The sequence below is a fragment of the Paramormyrops kingsleyae genome, chromosome 6, assembly GCF_048594095.1.
Source record: "Paramormyrops kingsleyae isolate MSU_618 chromosome 6, PKINGS_0.4, whole genome shotgun sequence".
Classification (NCBI taxonomy): domain Eukaryota; kingdom Metazoa; phylum Chordata; class Actinopteri; order Osteoglossiformes; family Mormyridae; genus Paramormyrops; species Paramormyrops kingsleyae.
Genome location: NC_132802.1, coordinates 237284 through 246589, shown reverse-complemented (window position 1 = coordinate 246589; position 9306 = coordinate 237284).

The window sequence follows — 9306 nt, the reverse complement described above, 5'->3', positions numbered from 1 at the left end:
GAATCGCTCGGCGTAATTCTGGTTCCATAAATGCTAAGTGCACTTTCTACTTAATTGATTTTCAATTAGCATCAATTAGGGAATGGCTCCACGGGGGAGTTCATGGGAAACTACAAGTCCCTCCCAAAAAGTCCCTCCATACACGTCTGTTAAAATTATGCTCTCATCTTGCCCATAGAAGGGGTTTCCCAACATCAAAGAGACCAACTTTGTGCCATATGGGTGCTCTCCATATTAAAGCCAATTAGCAGATATCTCGGCGGAGGAGCAACATATGAGGATGGGTCAAAGGCCTCCCGACACCGGACATCGGCGGCGCAAAGTCCCGCCATACATGTCCGTTAAAATTATGCCCCCTTCATATGGGAGGAGCACATTTTGATCATATTTTGCCTTTTCTGAGCCAAAAAATGTGGGTAAGGTTCTAGGTCCTCTACCCTATGTCGAAAGGCTGCCGAAGCTTGTAGGGAACATAGTTAGAAAAATTATCATAACTGCAGTTCAGTTACGGTTAGAGGTCTGAAATTTGGAACACTGATGTGGGAGGGTGGTTTGCATCAGTGACCCAAATTTTGGTGGTCTAGACCACACGGAACAGGTTTTATTGACCGCTTAGCGTCAGGTCGGTCTCATGGCCGGCCCATTTGAGCTAGGAGCGTGAGATTTGGCAAAGTGGAGCCCCAGGGAGAGCTATATCACATACTGGAGAAACAGCCACGTAGGCCTCACCGCTTGACCACAAAGTACATAAAAGGTACCTGCTCCCTAGGCTGTGTGACCCAGAGGCATGGATTTTTTACTGCACGCACAGGGGACATTGACGACCACACCTATAAAGTTTCAGTGACATAGACCTCACAGGACAGTTTTTACAGGCCCTCAAAGTCAGTGAGGTCGGCAATGTTAAGTCAATGGAGGCACCCCACCTGTCACTTCACAGCCCATAACTGCAGCTGGCAGTGGCCTAGGAACACCATTCAAAGTGCTACTAAAACTAGATAGTCTGCCCTTTAATCATTTGTATAGATATCACCTTAATTAGTAGATCTTCATTTCGAACAAGCGTCTTTACTTTTGGTGACCTTTCCGCAAATACATCATGCGGTTCCTAATATGCGCCTTATGGCTTTGGGGGGGCCTACGACTGACCCATACTACCCACAGGTCTGAAATTCAGCAAGCATAAACTAGACGCCTTCCGGAATAACTGTGCCGAGTCTGACGACCATGGCCCTTACCAAAGTCCCGTGGCGGCCCTTTGAATTTGTTAAGTCAATGTGGAGATGTAGAAAAACAAGGCCTCAAACTAAGGTGAGAGGTCATTGAGGCTGAGCCGTACGAGCTAGCAGTCTGAAACTGGGTGGAGATATACTAGACTGATGCCTGATGAAGCACGTGCAGTATCGTCAGTGTAGATCTCACTAAATAATTTTAATAATTCTTTTAATATTACAAAGCCAGCTTTGTTAGTGATATTTCCAGAAATGTTAATGATGCTTTGTTAGAGCTTCTAGTCCAGTAAGTTGCCTAGGCAATCGGGTCTGACTCAGTGCTTGCAACAATGTTTCAACTTTGTGACACTGTAATTCTCTACTGTTAAACTGATGGTGCAGTTCAGATTAATTAAGGTTACATTAAAACTGTTAAGGTGTTGTCAGATGTTCATGATAACGCTGATTTAATTCTGTACCATTAAGGTGACTGGTCATTGACGGTGCAGTTCAGATTAATTAAGGTTATGTTCAGAACTGTTATGACGTCGTCAGATGTTCGTGATATCGCTGATGTAATTCTGTACCCTTAAGATGACCGGTCATTTATGGTGCAGTTCAGATTAATTAAGGTTATGTTCAGAACTGTTATGGCATCGTCAGATGTTCATGATATCACTGATGTAATTCTGTACTCTTAAGAGTGACCACATCTATAAAGGTAAGTAGGTAAGAGAAGGTATCTATCTAATTATATTGTGATTATTTTTTTTTTGCAGGTATCCATTATGGGCCAGAAAAAACAGGCTTGCCGCATATGCCACGTGTCGTATTTAAATGTGACTGTACATCTTAAAGATGTACACAAAGTTCCAAGCAGCTCCAAGACAGGCCGGTTTTCTGGTCTATTGTCATGCCCAAAGTGTGGCAAAAAAGACTTATCCTGGCTTGACAGGCACCTTGCGGTCATTCATAACATGAGTGGGGAAGTGCTAAAGACCACTGTGCAAAAAATTAAATGTGCTGCTGCAAGAAGTTGAAGTTTATTGTCATGTGTACCAAGTACAGCGTACAGAGCACAATGAAATTATTACTTGAAAACCACCCCCCCACAGACAGAACATAAGACAAGATACACACAAGACATAGAAGACAAAGACAAAGTGGTGTAGCAGCAATAATAATAATAGTCTAAGTTGCATAGTTTCAGTGTGCATAATATACAGTGACAGTGCATAGTGTGAAGTAAGTTGCACAGTAAGGGATTTTACCACAATTACTGATTGTTGAATAGCCTGATGGCACTGGGGTAGAAACTGTTCCTGAATCGAGTCGTGCGTGTGATAATTGTCCTGAGTCTCTTGCCTGATGGCAGGAAAGTAAAAAGTGCCAATGCAGGGTGGCTGTGGTCTTTCAGGATGTTCTTGGTTTTCCTGAGACAGCGCATGCTATAGATGTCCATTATTGCAGGCAGTGGTGTGCCTGTGATCTTCTGAGCTGTTTTCACCACCCTCTGCAAAGCTTTCTTGTCTTGAGCAGTGCAGCTGCCGTACCAGGACGCAATAATCCCTGTGAGGATGGACTCCACAGTGCACCTGTAAAAGCTGGTGAGGACAGAGGTGGACACCACAGCCTTCTTTAGGCGTCTGAGGAAGTGAAGTCGTTGATGGGCTTTTTTGGTGACCGCTGCTGTATAGTCTGAGGACTTGAGGTTGGCACTGAGGGTGACCCCAAGGAGCCTGAAGCTGCTGACCCTTTCCACGGCACCTCCTCCGATGTAGATAGGGGGATGAGCTGCATCCTGCCTCCTAAAATCCAAAACCATCTCCTTGGTTTTGCTGATATTGAGAGAGAGGTTGTTCTCCTAGCACCACTCTGCCAAGAGTCTCACCTCCTCTCTGTAGTCCGTCTCGTCGTTGTTGCTGATCAGGCCGACAACGGTGGTATCATCAGCAAACTTGATAGTGTTGGAGCTGTGTCTGGACACACAGTCGTGTGTAAACAGGGAGTACAGTATTGGGCTCAGAACGCTTCCCTGTGGTGTGCCAGTGTTGAGGATCATTGTGGTGGAGGTGTTTTTGCCGATCCTCACATGCTGTGGTCTGTTGGTGAGGAAGTCCAGAACCCAGTTGCACAGAGTAGCACTGAGTCCCAGCACCCGCAGCTTCTGGATCAGCTTGGAGGGAATAACTGTGTTGAATGCAGAGCTGAAGTCCACAAACAACAGTCTGGCATAGCAGTTCTTATTGTCCAGGTCAGCCAGGGTGGTGTGGATGGTGTGTGAAATGGCGTCGTCAGTGGATCTATTGTGACGATATGCAAATTGGAGGGGGTCCAGACTGGTCAGAATGGAGCTCAAGATGTGCCTCATTACCAGCCTTTCAAAGCATTTCATTGTGATGGAGGTTAGTGCAACAGGCCGAAAGTCATTAAGGCAGCTGGCTTTGTTCTTCTTGGGAACTGGGACAATGGTGGTGTTTTTAAAGCAGATGGGGACAGTTGAGCTTTGCAGGGAGGTGTTAAAAATGTCAGTGAAGACGGCAGACAGCTGCTCGCTGCACACCTTCAGTACATGACCTGAAATTCCATCTGGACCGGCAGCTTTGCGGATGTTGACTCTGTTAAACATGTTCCTCACGTCCGCAAGAGACACGGTTGGAGTGACGTCATCATGCAGATCAGCCGGAGCCCGCTCTGGGGGGTGAGAGTTAGCGAGCTCAAAGCGTGCATAGAATGCATTCAGTTCGTTTGGGAGTGATGGGCTGGCGGAAACGAGTGAGTGAGCTCGTGGTTTGTAATCCATCAGCGTCTGAATCCCCCTCCACATCTGACGGGCGTCACGTGTGCAGCTAAACTGGCAGTCCACTTTGCTGCTGTACTCCCGTTTCGCGCTCCTGATGGCTTTCCGGAGATCGTATCTGCATTTTTTGTACAGGTCCGCATCTCCGGACTGGAAAGCACGCGTGCGCTCGCGGAGCTTACGCCGCATGGTAGCGTTAGCCCAGGGTTTCTGGTTCGGTAATGTCCGTACAGTTTTAGTGGGGATGCATTCCTCTACGCAGGTCTTAATGAAATCAGTTACCGCCGTGGTGTACTCGTCCAGGTCAGAGGATTAGTCTCTGAACATGTCCCAGTCCACACAGTCAAAGCAGTCCTGAAGTTTCTCCTCTCCCTCCCGTGTCCAGCGCTGCACCGTGCGTGTCACTGGCTCCTCGCGCTTTAGTTTCTGCTTGTAAACAGGCAGTAACAACACCGCGCTATGATCGGAGGCGCCCAGATGCGCGCGAGGCAGAGAGCGATATGCACTCCGATGTTCGGTGTAGCAGTGGTCGAGCGTGTTGTTTCCCCGAGTGGGGCCGGAGACATGTTGGTGATATTTTCGGTACACAGTCTTAAAATTTGCCTTATTAAAGTCCCCAGAGACAATGAACAATCCATTCGGCTGCGCATCCTCATGGCTGGTGATCAGCTGGTAGAGTTCACTCAGAGCACGCTGTGTGTTCCCTTGCGGTGGGATATATACCGCGGTCAGAATTGAAGTGGATAAGCACAGAATACAGGCACAGGAGGAAAAATCTGAAATAGAAACCATGAAAGACCAAATTAAAGAGTTGCAGGAGCATTTAGAAAAATATGAAGGGAATAAGGACAATTATTAGCATGTCTGCAGGGGCCTGTTTCATAAAGCAGGATTACTTGCTTAGCCAGATGACTTGCCAGATTTAAGGTAGTCTGGGCTAAATGCATCTTATTTTCATCAACTTACATTTAGCCCAGACTACCTTAAATCTGGCAAGTTATCTGGTGTTGCAGTCTGAGCTCCGCCGGGTCCGTTGATGAGAAGAGATTCACTGCACAGTCGAGGAGTAGTTGCAAGTCACCAGTTTATTATCTATTCAGATTATAATCCGGGAGCAACCATCTGACATACATTCAGCATGTACAGGAAGAAGCTCAATCCATAAATATCGGGTCTGTCCCTTTATAGGCCTTCTGGGGTGTCGCCCCCCCGTCTCGGTAATTTTCCCTTCGTGTGACGACAACACATCTTTTGTTAAGCATAAGTAAAAATAAGTATCCATTCTTTAGTGGGTTCCTGTTTTCCTCGTGTCTTGTGCCAGGTCGTCCTGACCTGCTGGCGTACCGTCAGTTCCCAATTTCTTCAAACTGGGTGGGGTGAGATCACCCCATCCTACCGGGCTAGTATCAGTTCCCAAATCTGATGTCTACATTATGTTAGACATATTATTAAAATTAGTAAGTAAATTATGATATGATGAACCCCTCACTGGCTAAGCAAGTAATCCTCCCCAGGTCCTTGAGCAAGACCCTTAACTCCCAGCTCTCTGGGCACTGCTATGGGTGGCTAACCTTCGCAGACAGTTTGCTTAGAAATAGTAAGTTCAAGGAGACGTAAAGACAATTTCCCCATGGGGATTAATAAAGTGATGATCATTATTGTTATTATTATTAATTATATCATACAATAATTATGATGTTCTGCAGTCATTTTTATTGTTCCTTTCTTCTAGATCAAGTGCTGCCAAAATATGAAGAATTGTTATTTTGGGTCGGTTGCGATAAAAAGAAAATTAAGAATGCTAAACAAGAATTGAGTTATGTTATGGGGTTTGTCAGTTTTATGTGCGGTTCTTCAAATGAAGCTCCCGCAGCACACCTAAAGTTTTTAAATGACCTAGGTAAATTAAATAATTTGATCACAAATTTTAGTGAAAAATTCAGTGTAACCACTTGCAGGAACTATATACTTGCAATATCGAAATTTTTCGAATTTCTCATTGAGCAACGGCCATCAGCTGTCCGCCTCGGGAAGAATTATTTAGAGGGCCTGCATCGCCATTTAAAGTTACAGAGGTATGCAATAGGGAAAAAATTAGTAGGACACTGGCAGGCAGTTAAAGAAGCAAAAACAAAAAGGATGCCTGCCCGGGAACTTTGTGAGCTCATCACAGAGCTATGGAGCCACATTCCCGATTGTCTTGGTAAGTTGGCAGCCTGCAATGTCTGTGAATTCCCAAAATGTGGTAATCTTGACTGCATGATTTCTGGTAGTGAGGGGCTGCATTTGCCGAATTAGCTGCCCCATGCTATGTCACGATGTCATATATTAGTTAAATGCAGATGACAAATTTCATTGTTGTACAGTATGTGTCGTAGTGTGTAAACAATGACCACTGATCACTAATTTACAAAATTGTATAATTTAATGTAAAATGATGTTTACCAATGTCTAGTAAATAACTCGGTCTATTTTGCATTAACCCCCTGGGGTCGGCGGTCCCGCCGGCGGGATCTGACAGAAATTTCGCAAAACCGTTTAAATAACTCCGTGAGTTTTTGTCATATACACATTTTAAAAATACCCTCAGAAACCTTGGACGGTCTACTTTTCAAATATATATAGGTAGAAACTAAATATATTTTTACAGCTTTGTGATACGAATAGGAAGAACACGAGTGACTGACTTAAGCATCTGCGTCTCGAAGCGGCTCTGATCACCCACCCACTTACAAATCGCGCTATTCGCATAACAACATGATAATCTGACAGTTAGTATTCGGTGAAGAAACATGTGAATACACCGATTGTGACTGAAATAAACAAGAGCACATGTCTCGGTATTGTTTACACTGATCGGCTACAATATAGCACACGGATACGTCTCTGCCACTGAAGCTTTGCGCCAGTGTTGCCACTTTCAGCAAATCTCATACCTGTGTTCATGACTCAGTCGGCTAAGCCTGTGTGCCTGCAATCAGTGGTCGCCGATTCAAACGCAGCATATTTAGAACGTGAATAGCAATCTTCAGCTGAGAGCGGTCATACATGCTCCCGATACAAGTAAAACAAAGAAAGGTGACACGATTTGCTTTTTTGCCTATTTAACCTAATTTTAAAAACTTCAATACTTCTGACAATGGAAGTTTTATAAAGAAGACAGATAATGGATTTAGTCAGTGTTTTTTTCATGATTATAAATGATGATTTCAGCAAGATATAAACTGAAATACACGAGAAAGACACGTGGTCGACGATGCTCTCGTCCCCAGATCGTCAATTATAGTCACTGCATCATATTTATCATTTTCTATATTTATATAGTCACAGTTTTTCATTTTTCATTGCATCTACCAATAATCTGTGAAAGGGATTTTATTGTTGCTACTTTTTTTGCGTTTCAAGCTTTTCTTTGCCTTTCCAAAGTGATGGGTGTGGGGTGCAGTGACATTTCAGACTGATGGGCCATTGACAGTATGCAAACTACTACAGGCGTGAGGACAACTATCTCATCAATATTTATTGTGAAGACCACTGACTTTGAGAAAAAGTGTCACTCTAAAGTGCTAACACTTTAGTAATCAAACCACATAAAATTTCAAAATGTCATTTTCACCTATGTGTAGCCAACCCCTGTGTCTATAAGCTTCAGAGCTCAAAAGTCTTAACTACAAATGTCTATAATGTGATTTTTTACAATTTCTCAGCATGTCTGAAAATAGGTTTTTGAAAAGTATATGTTTAAAGTTGATTTTAACAAAAAATATAACATTATAACAGGTCTCAGATTATTGGTGCTGAGTTTGTGCTGAATAAAAGCAAATTTCACACCTTGTGATAAATGTTTTTTAGATAGGTGAAATATTTTGAAATGTCAAGGCATGTCAGACTACCTCGAAAATGGAAAAGAAGCCTCAGACCCCAGGTGGTTAAACTTACAAACGGGTCGGTGCCGATCCAAATTAACACGATGGCAAAGTTAGACATCCTTCCACCAATTGCAGATGTAACTCATCAGTAATCAATTAACCACTACTCTCCACGGAATATAAATGTGGTGGTGGTTTGCGTGAGGTTTTTTTTTTCCTCCCCGCATTATGGAGAACCACGCTAAAAAATAAAAAATTGATGTTGAGGTGATTAGTGGATATATCCACTTGGTGTCCGCGCTGAAGTTTACAGCAAAAAATAAAAGATTTTTTAACGCTGTAATACAGACCAGTAGGGAGGAATTCCATGATGCTGTAGTTTTCAGCCAAAGGAAGTGGCCATCATTTATTCAGGCCGCTAATAATGGCACTGCAGTCAAACTGACTAATATCAGGATGACTGTATCTCTTTACAGAACGCAATTTTATAGGACATGTTTTACTGAGCATGTATTAATGTGTTTGTCTTTTTCCCAGGCTTCAAAGGCACATCTTAATTCAATATCATAGTCAGTCCTGTAACGGAGTTGTCTGTCTCAAATATGCCGTTCCCTTCGCGGAAGCCTCTGGCAGCTGCGAGGCAGATGCTTGCTGATGTGACGGCTTTGCCAGCAGGCAGGAAAGTCAGTTATCAATAAGCTTGTAATGGCAATGTGGGCATTTTCTAAGATTATGCAATTTCTGGACAAGCAGTTTGGTAAAGCAATGACTGGTTTTCTTTCCTATAGGTGGCTTTGGTGAAGGCGAAGGTGGTTGCAGCGTCACCTGCAAAAATGGTTTCCGCCAGAGGGACGGAGAAAGTGGTGAAGAGCTGTATGGTTGCCAACGGCACTGCCCAGATGCCTCTCTGTCTTTGGGAGAGGCACATCGATGCTGTGGCGCTGCATGCCTCCTTCGCCTTCCCCAACCTCACCACCATGGTCTACCAGGCGAAGGCGTAGTTAACAACAAAGGATACCGACATTCAATGTATTGGTGACCTGAACGTGGGCGAGCTGGAAGACGTGCAGGAGGAGTCGGGCGTCAGCATTAAAGGTTCAGTCTCAGGCGTGGAAGTAAAAGCTGGCGCCAAATGTGGGACGCTAACTGCAGATTTGCACACTACCAGACGTGCAAAAGGCTTCAGAAATGTCAGTCCTTTGCAAAAGTATTGCGGGGGACTGAAAGTGAGAGCCGAGGATGGCACGGACTATACACTGGACATCGGGCACTCCCATCTAACTGAGTACTTGGGACAAAGGCAAAGGTGTGCGCCTGGTTCTGTTCACTCACGGCTAATGTGGTTTGGGGAACGTGGTGTGCCCGATACCGATACTTGGTTGGCCACTACACTTAAAAATGATTTCAACTTAAATCTATAAGTAAC